Source organism: Tachysurus fulvidraco, chromosome 8 (genome assembly GCF_022655615.1).
Source record: "Tachysurus fulvidraco isolate hzauxx_2018 chromosome 8, HZAU_PFXX_2.0, whole genome shotgun sequence".
Taxonomy (NCBI): domain Eukaryota; kingdom Metazoa; phylum Chordata; class Actinopteri; order Siluriformes; family Bagridae; genus Tachysurus; species Tachysurus fulvidraco.
In genome coordinates, this window is record NC_062525.1 from 23037653 (window position 1) to 23050238 (window position 12586).

Genomic DNA, 12586 nt, shown 5'->3' on the forward strand with positions numbered 1-12586 from the left:
CAATCTGTTTCATTAACTCCAATCTGTTAGGTCATTCAAATCCCAGATGAGCCCTTCCCCTTACTCTTGAATGACTGTTGATTAGTTAGCGGGCTCTTGTTTCTCACGTCATCTGAGTTTCCTGCAGTATAAAGCTCAATGTCAAGAGGTTCTTGCTTGGCCACTTGTATCTCGAGGGGTCCAAAGAGGTTCAGAATTCTATTGACATTTAGTGCCCTAACCTTTGGTGGTTGGATTGATTCCAGTCTGTTTATCACAGAGGCAGTGTATCTGCAAATGCATGTTGTGGGAAAAAAATTATTTGCAACCCTCATCGAACAGAAAAACACAGAGTATCTTGCAGATTGAGTCCAAGAGTACAAAGAAAACTCATGAAATGTTTGCAGGATTTGTAAAAATCCAAACATGCACACCAAACCAAGATGGTGCAATTTGGCTCGTTGGTCTAGGGGTATGATTCTCGCTTAGGGTGCAAAATCCCGGACGAGCCCTGGCTTTGCGTGGAATAGACTATGCCTTGGTGGAACAAATCCAGAGGAATCTTGAAGTGAGCTAGCTTTTGCTCCTTATGACAACCAAGAGTAATGACTTATGTAGCTCAAATGCAAAAGTACACCATGATAACCCAAATTTATACCTATTTGCAATCCAGTGAGAACTCGAAAAACTGCAGGTTTGTAGGTTCTCGCATTGGCACCACAAATAACCTGAGATCAGAATCAAAACAGGAATACAGGAGCTAGGTCAATGTCATTCATTAACTCCAATCTGTTTCATTAACTCCAATCTGTTAGGTCATTCAAATCCCAGATGAGCCCTTCCCCTTACTCTTGAATGACTGTTGATTAGTTAGCGGGCTCTTGTTTCTCACGTCATCTGAGTTTCCTGCAGTATAAAGCTCAATGTCAAGAGGTTCTTGCTTGGCCACTCGTATCTCGAGGGGTCCAAAGAGGTTCAGAATTCTATTGACATTTAGTGCCCTAACCTTTGGTGGTTGGATTGTAGTCTACTGCAGGACACCAGGCTAACACTCATTCACACCTAGGGACAATCCAGTCAAATCAGCTAGTGGCATATTTAGGGACATGTAGAGGATGTGCAAAAGTACACACAGGAAATAACAAGAGCATGCAATCAAAGCACGGACACCAAATCTATGTGAAGGATATACTTATCTAATAGATTAATTGGCTGCTTAATCTGATATCTATGTTAACTACAGCTAAACTAACAGCAAAAAATATATATATACATGCCTAAACTGATTCACCAAATGAGTAGAAAATGTAGCAGGCAGGTCAGCAAAGGTGTAACAGAGATAGAAACAGAAGTACATTGATTCCAGTCTGTTTATCACAGAGGCAGTGTATCTGCAAATGCATGTTGTGGGAAAAAAATTATTTGCAACCCTCATCGAACAGAAAAACACAGAGTATCTTGCAGATTGATAAAGAGTCCAAAGAAAACAACATGAAATGTTTGCAGGATTTGTAAAATTCCAAACATGCACACCAACCCAGGGTGGTGCACTTTGGCTCGTTGGTCTAGGGGTATGATTCTCGCTTCGGGTGCGAGAGGTCCCGGGTTCAAATCCCGGACGAGCCCTGGCTTTACATGGAATAGACTATGCCTTGGTGGAACAAATCCACAGGAATCTTGAGGTGAGCTGGCTTTTGCTCCTTATGACAACCAAGATTAATGAATTATGTAGCTCAAATGCAAAAGTACACCATGATAAGCCAAATTCATACCTATTTGCAATCCAGAGAGAACACGAAAAACTGCAGGTTTGTAGGTTCTCTCATTGGCGCCACATTTTGCACATCTCATTGCACATCTCATTGCACCTATTTGAATTTTATAGAAACAGAAGTACATTGATTCCAGTCTGTTTATCACAGAGGCAGTGTATCTGCAATTGCATGTTGTGGGAAAAAATTATTTGCAACCCTCATCGAATAGAAAAACACAGAGTATCTTGCAGATAGATAAAGAGTCCAAAGAAAACTCAGAGTTTCTGCCAGTTAATATGGGCTTGATTTGTGTTCTATGCGCAAGTCCGTAAGAACTTGGTCATGTCTCCTTTCCAACAGATTGGAGTTAATGAAATTATTGCAAAAGTAGTGATCTATAATGTTTAGCTTGAACCCAGAGCACAGGACAGAAATGTTTGCAGGATTTGTAAAATTCCAAACATGCACACCAACCCAGGGTGGTGCAATTTGGCTCGTTGGTCTAGGGGTATGATTCTCGCATAGGGTGCGAGAGGTCCTGGGTTCAAATCCCGGATGAGCCCTGGCTTTACGTGGGATAGACTATGCCTTGGTGGAACAAATCCAGAGGAATCTTGAAGTGAGCTTTTGCTCCTTATGACAACCAAGAGTAATGACTTATGTAGCTCAAATGCAAAAGTACACCATGATAACCCAAATTTATACCTATTTGCAATCCAGTGAGAACTCGAAAAACTGCAGGTTTGTAGGTTCTCGCATTGGCACCACAAATAACCTGAGATCAGAATCAAAACATGAATACAGGAGCTAGGTCAATGTCATTCATTAACTCCAATCTGTTTCATTAACTCCAATCTGTTAGGTCATTCAAATCCCAGATGAGCCCTTCCCCTTACTCTTGAATGACTGTTGATTAGTTAGCGGGCTCTTGTTTCTCACGTCATCTGAGTTTCCTGCAGTATAAAGCTCAATGTCAAGAGGTTCTTGCTTGGCCACTTGTATCTCGAGGGGTCCAAAGAGGTTCAGAATTCTATTGACATTTAGTGCCCTAACCTTTGGTGGTTGGATTGATTCCAGTCTGTTTATCACAGAGGCAGTGTATCTGCAAATGCATGTTGTGGGAAAAAAATTATTTGCAACCCTCATCGAACAGAAAAACACAGAGTATCTTGCAGATTGAGTCCAAGAGTCCAAAGAAAACTCATGAAATGTTTGCAGGATTTGTAAAAATCCAAACATGCACACCAAACCAAGATGGTGCAATTTGGCTCGTTGGTCTAGGGGTATGATTCTCGCTTAGGGTGCAAAATCCCGGACGAGCCCTGGCTTTGCGTGGAATAGACTATGCCTTGGTGGAACAAATCCAGAGGAATCTTGAAGTGAGCTAGCTTTTGCTCCTTATGACAACCAAGAGTAATGACTTATGTAGCTCAAATGCAAAAGTACACCATGATAACCCAAATTTATACCTATTTGCAATCCAGTGAGAACTCGAAAAACTGCAGGTTTGTAGGTTCTCGCATTGGCACCACAAATAACCTGAGATCAGAATCAAAACAGGAATACAGGAGCTAGGTCAATGTCATTCATTAACTCCAATCTGTTTCATTAACTCCAATCTGTTAGGTCATTCAAATCCCAGATGAGCCCTTCCCCTTACTCTTGAATGACTGTTGATTAGTTAGCGGGCTCTTGTTTCTCACGTCATCTGAGTTTCCTGCAGTATAAAGCTCAATGTCAAGAGGTTCTTGCTTGGCCACTTGTATCTCGAGGGGTCCAAAGAGGTTCAGAATTCTATTGACATTTAGTGCCCTAACCTTTGGTGGTTGGATTGATTCCAGTCTGTTTATCACAGAGGCAGTGTATCTGCAAATGCATGTTGTGGGAAAAAAATTATTTGCAACCCTCATCGAACAGAAAAACACAGAGTATCTTGCAGATTGAGTCCAAGAGTACAAAGAAAACTCATGAAATGTTTGCAGGATTTGTAAAAATCCAAACATGCACACCAAACCAAGATGGTGCAATTTGGCTCGTTGGTCTAGGGGTATGATTCTCGCTTAGGGTGCAAAATCCCGGACGAGCCCTGGCTTTGCGTGGAATAGACTATGCCTTGGTGGAACAAATCCAGAGGAATCTTGAAGTGAGCTAGCTTTTGCTCCTTATGACAACCAAGAGTAATGACTTATGTAGCTCAAATGCAAAAGTACACCATGATAACCCAAATTTATACCTATTTGCAATCCAGTGAGAACTCGAAAAACTGCAGGTTTGTAGGTTCTCGCATTGGCACCACAAATAACCTGAGATCAGAATCAAAACAGGAATACAGGAGCTAGGTCAATGTCATTCATTAACTCCAATCTGTTTCATTAACTCCAATCTGTTAGGTCATTCAAATCCCAGATGAGCCCTTCCCCTTACTCTTGAATGACTGTTGATTAGTTAGCGGGCTCTTGTTTCTCACGTCATCTGAGTTTCCTGCAGTATAAAGCTCAATGTCAAGAGGTTCTTGCTTGGCCACTCGTATCTCGAGGGGTCCAAAGAGGTTCAGAATTCTATTGACATTTAGTGCCCTAACCTTTGGTGGTTGGATTGTAGTCTACTGCAGGACACCAGGCTAACACTCATTCACACCTAGGGACAATCCAGTCAAATCAGCTAGTGGCATATTTAGGGACATGTAGAGGATGTGCAAAAGTACACACAGGAAATAACAAGAGCATGCAATCAAAGCACGGACACCAAATCTATGTGAAGGATATACTTATCTAATAGATTATTTGGCTGCTTAATCTGATATCTATGTTAACTACAGCTAAACTAACAGCAAAAAATATATATATACATGCCTAAACTGATTCACCAAATGAGTAGAAAATGTAGCAGGCAGGTCAGCAAAGGTGTAACAGAGATAGAAACAGAAGTACATTGATTCCAGTCTGTTTATCACAGAGGCAGTGTATCTGCAAATGCATGTTGTGGGAAAAAAATTATTTGCAACCCTCATCGAACAGAAAAACACAGAGTATCTTGCAGATTGATAAAGAGTCCAAAGAAAACAACATGAAATGTTTGCAGGATTTATAAAATTCCAAACATGCACACCAACCCAGGGTGGTGCACTTTGGCTCGTTGGTCTAGGGGTATGATTCTCGCTTCGGGTGCGAGAGGTCCCGGGTTCAAATCCCGGACGAGCCCTGGCTTTACATGGAATAGACTATGCCTTGGTGGAACAAATCCACAGGAATCTTGAGGTGAGCTGGCTTTTGCTCCTTATGACAACCAAGATTAATGAATTATGTAGCTCAAATGCAAAAGTACACCATGATAAGCCAAATTCATACCTATTTGCAATCCAGAGAGAACACGAAAAACTGCAGGTTTGTAGGTTCTCTCATTGGCGCCACATTTTGCACATCTCATTGCACATCTCATTGCACCTATTTGAATTTTATAGAAACAGAAATACATTGATTCCAGTCTGTTTATCACAGAGGCAGTGTATCTGCAATTGCATGTTGTGGGAAAAAATTATTTGCAACCCTCATCGAATAGAAAAACACAGAGTATCTTGCAGATAGATAAAGAGTCCAAAGAAAACTCAGAGTTTCTGCCAGTTAATATGGGCTTGATTTGTGTTCTATGCGCAAGTCCGTAAGAACTTGGTCATGTCTCCTTTCCAACAGATTGGAGTTAATGAAATTATTGCAAAAGTAGTGATCTATAATGTTTAGCTTGAACCCAGAGCACAGGACAGAAATGTTTGCAGGATTTGTAAAATTCCAAACATGCACACCAACCCAGGGTGGTGCAATTTGGCTCGTTGGTCTAGGGGTATGATTCTCGCTTAGGGTGCGAGAGGTCCCGGGTTCAAATCCCGGACGAGCCCTGGCTTTACGTGGGATAGACTATGCCATGGTGGAACAAATCCAGAGGAATCTTGAAGTGAGCTGGCTTTTGCTCCTTATGACAACCAAGATTAATGAATTATGTAGCTCAAATGCAAAAGTACACCATGATAAGCCAAATTCATACCTATTTGCAATCCAGAGAGAACACGAAAAACTGCAGGTTTGTAGGTTCTCTCATTGGCGCCACATTTTGCACATCTCATTGCACATCTCATTGCACCTATTTGAATTTTATAGAAACAGAAATACATTGATTCCAGTCTGTTTATCACAGAGGCAGTGTATCTGCAATTGCATGTTGTGGGAAAAAATTATTTGCAACCCTCATCGAATAGAAAAACACAGAGTATCTTGCAGATAGATAAAGAGTCCAAAGAAAACTCAGAGTTTCTGCCAGTTAATATGGGCTTGATTTGTGTTCTATGCGCAAGTCCGTAAGAACTTGGTCATGTCTCCTTTCCAACAGATTGGAGTTAATGAAATTATTGCAAAAGTAGTGATCTATAATGTTTAGCTTGAACCCAGAGCACAGGACAGAAATGTTTGCAGGATTTGTAAAATTCCAAACATGCACACCAACCCAGGGTGGTGCAATTTGGCTCGTTGGTCTAGGGGTATGATTCTCGCTTAGGGTGCGAGAGGTCCCGGGTTCAAATCCCGGACGAGCCCTGGCTTTACGTGGGATAGACTATGCCATGGTGGAACAAATCCAGAGGAATCTTGAAGTGAGCTGGCTTTTGCTCCTTATGACAACCAAGATTAATGACTTATGTAGCTCAAATGCAAAAGTACACCATGATAACCCAAATTCGCCACGTTTGGATGCTAATGTAGGTTCACAAAGCCGTGAGCATTAACAGTAAAGCAACATCCGCCGTTGTTGTTGTGTTTGCCGCTGCTGCACTGGGTTACGTGACAAGTATACAGTGACGTCAGACTCGGCTCTGTGATGCTCTCTAACCGATGGAAAGGCAAACCGGGTCTTAGAAGGTTCGCCAGTTGAACCGAATTTGAACCAGCACTCGGTTCTTTTTGGTGGAAAAGAGGCATTAGTGCCCTAACCTTTGGTCGTTGGATTGTAGTCTACCGCAGGACACCATGCTAACACTCATTCACACCTAGGGGCAATCCAGTCAAATCAGCTAGTGGCATGCTTTAGGGGCATGTAGAGGACGTGCAAAACTAGAGTTTCTGCCACTTAATATGGGCTTGATTTGTGTTTTATGCACAATTCAGTAAGAACTTGGTCATGTCTCCTTGCCAACAGATTGGGGTTAATGAAATTATTGCAAAAGCAGTGCTCTGAAATGTTTAGCATGATCTCAGAGAACAGGACAGAAATGTTTGCAGGATTTGTAAAATTCCAAACATGCTCACCAAAGTGAAGTGGTGCAGTGTGGCTCGTTGGTCTAGGGGTATGATTCTCGCTTTGGGTGCGAGAGGTCCCGGGTTCAAATCCCGGACGAGCCCTGGCTTTGCGTGGAATAGACTATGCCTTGGTGGAACAAATCCAGAGGAATCTTGAAGTGAGCTTTTGCTCCTTATGACAACCAAGAATAATGACTTATGTAGCTCAAATGCAAAAGTACACCATGATAACCCAAATTTATACCTATTTGCAATCCAGTGAGAACTCGAAAAACTGCAGGTTTGTAGGTTCTCGCATTGGCACCACAAATAACCTGAGATCAGAATCAAAACATGAATACAGGAGCTAGGTCAATGTCATTCATTAACTCCAATCTGTTTCATTAACTCCAATCTGTTAGGTCATTCAAATCCCAGATGAGCCCTTCCCCTTACTCTTGAATGACTGTTGATTAGTTAGCGGGCTCTTGTTTCTCACGTCATCTGAGTTTCCTGCAGTATAAAGCTCAATGTCAAGAGGTTCTTGCTTGGCCACTTGTATCTCGAGGGGTCCAAAGAGGTTCAGAATTCTATTGACATTTAGTGCCCTAACCTTTGGTGGTTGGATTGATTCCAGTCTGTTTATCACAGAGGCAGTGTATCTGCAAATGCATGTTGTGGGAAAAAAATTATTTGCAACCCTCATCGAACAGAAAAACACAGAGTATCTTGCAGATTGAGTCCAAGAGTCCAAAGAAAACTCATGAAATGTTTGCAGGATTTGTAAAAATCCAAACATGCACACCAAACCAAGATGGTGCAATTTGGCTCGTTGGTCTAGGGGTATGATTCTCGCTTAGGGTGCAAAATCCCGGACGAGCCCTGGCTTTGCGTGGAATAGACTATGCCTTGGTGGAACAAATCCAGAGGAATCTTGAAGTGAGCTAGCTTTTGCTCCTTATGACAACCAAGAGTAATGACTTATGTAGCTCAAATGCAAAAGTACACCATGATAACCCAAATTTATACCTATTTGCAATCCAGTGAGAACTCGAAAAACTGCAGGTTTGTAGGTTCTCGCATTGGCACCACAAATAACCTGAGATCAGAATCAAAACAGGAATACAGGAGCTAGGTCAATGTCATTCATTAACTCCAATCTGTTTCATTAACTCCAATCTGTTAGGTCATTCAAATCCCAGATGAGCCCTTCCCCTTACTCTTGAATGACTGTTGATTAGTTAGCGGGCTCTTGTTTCTCACGTCATCTGAGTTTCCTGCAGTATAAAGCTCAATGTCAAGAGGTTCTTGCTTGGCCACTTGTATCTCGAGGGGTCCAAAGAGGTTCAGAATTCTATTGACATTTAGTGCCCTAACCTTTGGTGGTTGGATTGATTCCAGTCTGTTTATCACAGAGGCAGTGTATCTGCAAATGCATGTTGTGGGAAAAAAATTATTTGCAACCCTCATCGAACAGAAAAACACAGAGTATCTTGCAGATTGAGTCCAAGAGTCCAAAGAAAACTCATGAAATGTTTGCAGGATTTGTAAAAATCCAAACATGCACACCAAACCAAGATGGTGCAATTTGGCTCGTTGGTCTAGGGGTATGATTCTCGCTTAGGGTGCAAAATCCCGGACGAGCCCTGGCTTTGCGTGGAATAGACTATGCCTTGGTGGAACAAATCCAGAGGAATCTTGAAGTGAGCTAGCTTTTGCTCCTTATGACAACCAAGAGTAATGACTTATGTAGCTCAAATGCAAAAGTACACCATGATAACCCAAATTTATACCTATTTGCAATCCAGTGAGAACTCGAAAAACTGCAGGTTTGTAGGTTCTCGCATTGGCACCACAAATAACCTGAGATCAGAATCAAAACAGGAATACAGGAGCTAGGTCAATGTCATTCATTAACTCCAATCTGTTTCATTAACTCCAATCTGTTAGGTCATTCAAATCCCAGATGAGCCCTTCCCCTTACTCTTGAATGACTGTTGATTAGTTAGCGGGCTCTTGTTTCTCACGTCATCTGAGTTTCCTGCAGTATAAAGCTCAATGTCAAGAGGTTCTTGCTTGGCCACTCGTATCTCGAGGGGTCCAAAGAGGTTCAGAATTCTATTGACATTTAGTGCCCTAACCTTTGGTGGTTGGATTGTAGTCTACTGCAGGACACCAGGCTAACACTCATTCACACCTAGGGACAATCCAGTCAAATCAGCTAGTGGCATATTTAGGGACATGTAGAGGATGTGCAAAAGTACACACAGGAAATAACAAGAGCATGCAATCAAAGCACGGACACCAAATCTATGTGAAGGATATACTTATCTAATAGATTAATTGGCTGCTTAATCTGATATCTATGTTAACTACAGCTAAACTAACAGCAAAAAATATATATATACATGCCTAAACTGATTCACCAAATGAGTAGAAAATGTAGCAGGCAGGTCAGCAAAGGTGTAACAGAGATAGAAACAGAAGTACATTGATTCCAGTCTGTTTATCACAGAGGCAGTGTATCTGCAAATGCATGTTGTGGGAAAAAAATTATTTGCAACCCTCATCGAACAGAAAAACACAGAGTATCTTGCAGATTGATAAAGAGTCCAAAGAAAACAACATGAAATGTTTGCAGGATTTGTAAAATTCCAAACATGCACACCAACCCAGGGTGGTGCACTTTGGCTCGTTGGTCTAGGGGTATGATTCTCGCTTCGGGTGCGAGAGGTCCCGGGTTCAAATCCCGGACGAGCCCTGGCTTTACATGGAATAGACTATGCCTTGGTGGAACAAATCCACAGGAATCTTGAGGTGAGCTGGCTTTTGCTCCTTATGACAACCAAGATTAATGAATTATGTAGCTCAAATGCAAAAGTACACCATGATAAGCCAAATTCATACCTATTTGCAATCCAGAGAGAACACGAAAAACTGCAGGTTTGTAGGTTCTCTCATTGGCGCCACATTTTGCACATCTCATTGCACATCTCATTGCACCTATTTGAATTTTATAGAAACAGAAGTACATTGATTCCAGTCTGTTTATCACAGAGGCAGTGTATCTGCAATTGCATGTTGTGGGAAAAAATTATTTGCAACCCTCATCGAATAGAAAAACACAGAGTATCTTGCAGATAGATAAAGAGTCCAAAGAAAACTCAGAGTTTCTGCCAGTTAATATGGGCTTGATTTGTGTTCTATGCGCAAGTCCGTAAGAACTTGGTCATGTCTCCTTTCCAACAGATTGGAGTTAATGAAATTATTGCAAAAGTAGTGATCTATAATGTTTAGCTTGAACCCAGAGCACAGGACAGAAATGTTTGCAGGATTTGTAAAATTCCAAACATGCACACCAACCCAGGGTGGTGCAATTTGGCTCGTTGGTCTAGGGGTATGATTCTCGCTTAGGGTGCGAGAGGTCCCGGGTTCAAATCCCGGACGAGCCCTGGCTTTACGTGGGATAGACTATGCCATGGTGGAACAAATCCAGAGGAATCTTGAAGTGAGCTGGCTTTTGCTCCTTATGACAACCAAGATTAATGACTTATGTAGCTCAAATGCGAAAGTACACCATGATAACCCAAATTCGCCACGTTTGGATGCTAATGTAGGTTCACAAAGCCATGGGCATTAACAGTAAAGCAACATCCGCCGTTGTTGTTGTGTTTGCCGCTGCTGCACTGGGTTACGTGACAAGTATACAGTGACGTCAGACTCGGCTCTGTGATGCTCTCTAACCGATGGAAAGGCAAACCGGGTCTTAGAAGGTTCGCCAGTTGAACCAAATTTGAACCAGCACTCGGTTCTTTTTGGTGGAAAAGAGGCATTAGTGCCCTAACCTTTGGTCGTTGGATTGTAGTCTACCGCAGGACACCATGCTAACACTCATTCACACCTAGGGGCAATCCAGTCAAATCAGCTAGTGGCATGCTTTAGGGGCATGTAGAGGACGTGCAAAACTAGAGTTTCTGCCACTTAATATGGGCTTGATTTGTGTTTTATGCACAATTCAGTAAGAACTTGGTCATGTCTCCTTGCCAACAGATTGGGGTTAATGAAATTATTGCAAAAGCAGTGCTCTGAAATGTTTAGCATGATCTCAGAGAACAGGACAGAAATGTTTGCAGGATTTGTAAAATTCCAAACATGCTCACATGAAGTGGTGCAGTGTGGCTCGTTGGTCTAGGGGTATGATTCTCGCTTTGGGTGCGAGAGGTCCCGGGTTCAAATCCCGGACGAGCCCTGGCTTTGCGTGGAATAGACTATGCCTTGGTGGAACAAATCCAGAGGAATCTTGAAGTGAGCTAGCTTTTGCTCCTTATGACAACCAAGAGTAATGACTTATGTAGCTCAAATGCAAAAGTACACCATGATAACCCAAATTTATACCTATTTGCAATCCAGTGAGAACTCGAAAAACTGCAGGTTTGTAGGTTCTCGCATTGGCACCACAAATAACCTGAGATCAGAATCAAAACAGGAATACAGGAGCTAGGTCAATGTCATTCATTAACTCCAATCTGTTTCATTAACTCCAATCTGTTAGGTCATTCAAATCCCAGATGAGCCCTTCCCCTTACTCTTGAATGACTGTTGATTAGTTAGCGGGCTCTTGTTTCTCACGTCATCTGAGTTTCCTGCAGTATAAAGCTCAATGTCAAGAGGTTCTTGCTTGGCCACTTGTATCTCGAGGGGTCCAAAGAGGTTCAGAATTCTATTGACATTTAGTGCCCTAACCTTTGGTGGTTGGATTGATTCCAGTCTGTTTATCACAGAGGCAGTGTATCTGCAAATGCATGTTGTGGGAAAAAAATTATTTGCAACCCTCATCGAACAGAAAAACACAGAGTATCTTGCAGATTGAGTCCAAGAGTCCAAAGAAAACTCTTGAAATGTTTGCAAGATTTGTAAAAATCCAAACATGCACACCAAACCAAGATGGTGCAATTTGGCTCGTTGGTCTAGGGGTATGATTCTCGCTTAGGGTGCAAAATCCCGGACGAGCCCTGGCTTTGCGTGGAATAGACTATGCCTTGGTGGAACAAATCCAGAGGAATCTTGAAGTGAGCTAGCTTTTGCTCCTTATGACAACCAAGAGTAATGACTTATGTAGCTCAAATGCAAAAGTACACCATGATAACCCAAATTTATACCTATTTGCAATCCAGTGAGAACTCGAAAAACTGCAGGTTTGTAGGTTCTCGCATTGGCACCACAAATAACCTGAGATCAGAATCAAAACAGGAATACTGGAGCTAGGTCAATGTCATTCATTAACTCCAATCTGTTTCATTAACTCCAATCTGTTAGGTCATTCAAATCCCAGATGAGCCCTTCCCCTTACTCTTGAATGACTGTTGATTAGTTAGCGGGCTCTTGTTTCTCACGTCATCTGAGTTTCCTGCAGTATAAAGCTCAATGTCAAGAGGTTCTTGCTTGGCCACTTGTATCTCGAGGGGTCCAAAGAGGTTCAGAATTCTATTGACATTTAGTGCCCTAACCTTTGGTGGTTGGATTGATTCCAGTCTGTTTATCACAGAGGCAGTGTATCTGCAAATGCATGTTGTGGGAAAAAAATTATTTGCA

The 12586-nt window shown here is 42.0% G+C and overlaps 9 non-coding genes across 9 annotated transcripts; all 9 read left to right on the top strand.

The window, feature by feature from the left end:
* Positions 1-1533: 1533 nt before the first annotated feature.
* On the top strand, positions 1534-1605 carry trnap-cgg. Its single transcript has one exon. It is a non-coding gene; the product is annotated as a tRNA-Pro (tRNA).
* A 619-nt stretch (positions 1606-2224) lies between these two features.
* trnap-agg lies at positions 2225-2296 on the top strand. Its single transcript has one exon. It is a non-coding gene; the product is annotated as a tRNA-Pro (tRNA).
* Positions 2297-4862: 2566 nt separating this feature from the next.
* On the top strand, positions 4863-4934 carry trnap-cgg. The gene has a single exon. It is a non-coding gene; the product is annotated as a tRNA-Pro (tRNA).
* Positions 4935-5553: 619 nt separating this feature from the next.
* On the top strand, positions 5554-5625 carry trnap-agg. The gene has a single exon. It is a non-coding gene; the product is annotated as a tRNA-Pro (tRNA).
* Positions 5626-6244: 619 nt separating this feature from the next.
* Positions 6245-6316, top strand: trnap-agg. The gene has a single exon. It is a non-coding gene; the product is annotated as a tRNA-Pro (tRNA).
* Positions 6317-7045: 729 nt separating this feature from the next.
* trnap-ugg lies at positions 7046-7117 on the top strand. Its single transcript has one exon. It is a non-coding gene; the product is annotated as a tRNA-Pro (tRNA).
* A 2566-nt stretch (positions 7118-9683) lies between these two features.
* Positions 9684-9755, top strand: trnap-cgg. Its single transcript has one exon. It is a non-coding gene; the product is annotated as a tRNA-Pro (tRNA).
* Positions 9756-10374: 619 nt separating this feature from the next.
* trnap-agg lies at positions 10375-10446 on the top strand. The gene has a single exon. It is a non-coding gene; the product is annotated as a tRNA-Pro (tRNA).
* Positions 10447-11171: 725 nt separating this feature from the next.
* trnap-ugg lies at positions 11172-11243 on the top strand. The gene has a single exon. It is a non-coding gene; the product is annotated as a tRNA-Pro (tRNA).
* Positions 11244-12586: the final 1343 nt, after the last annotated feature.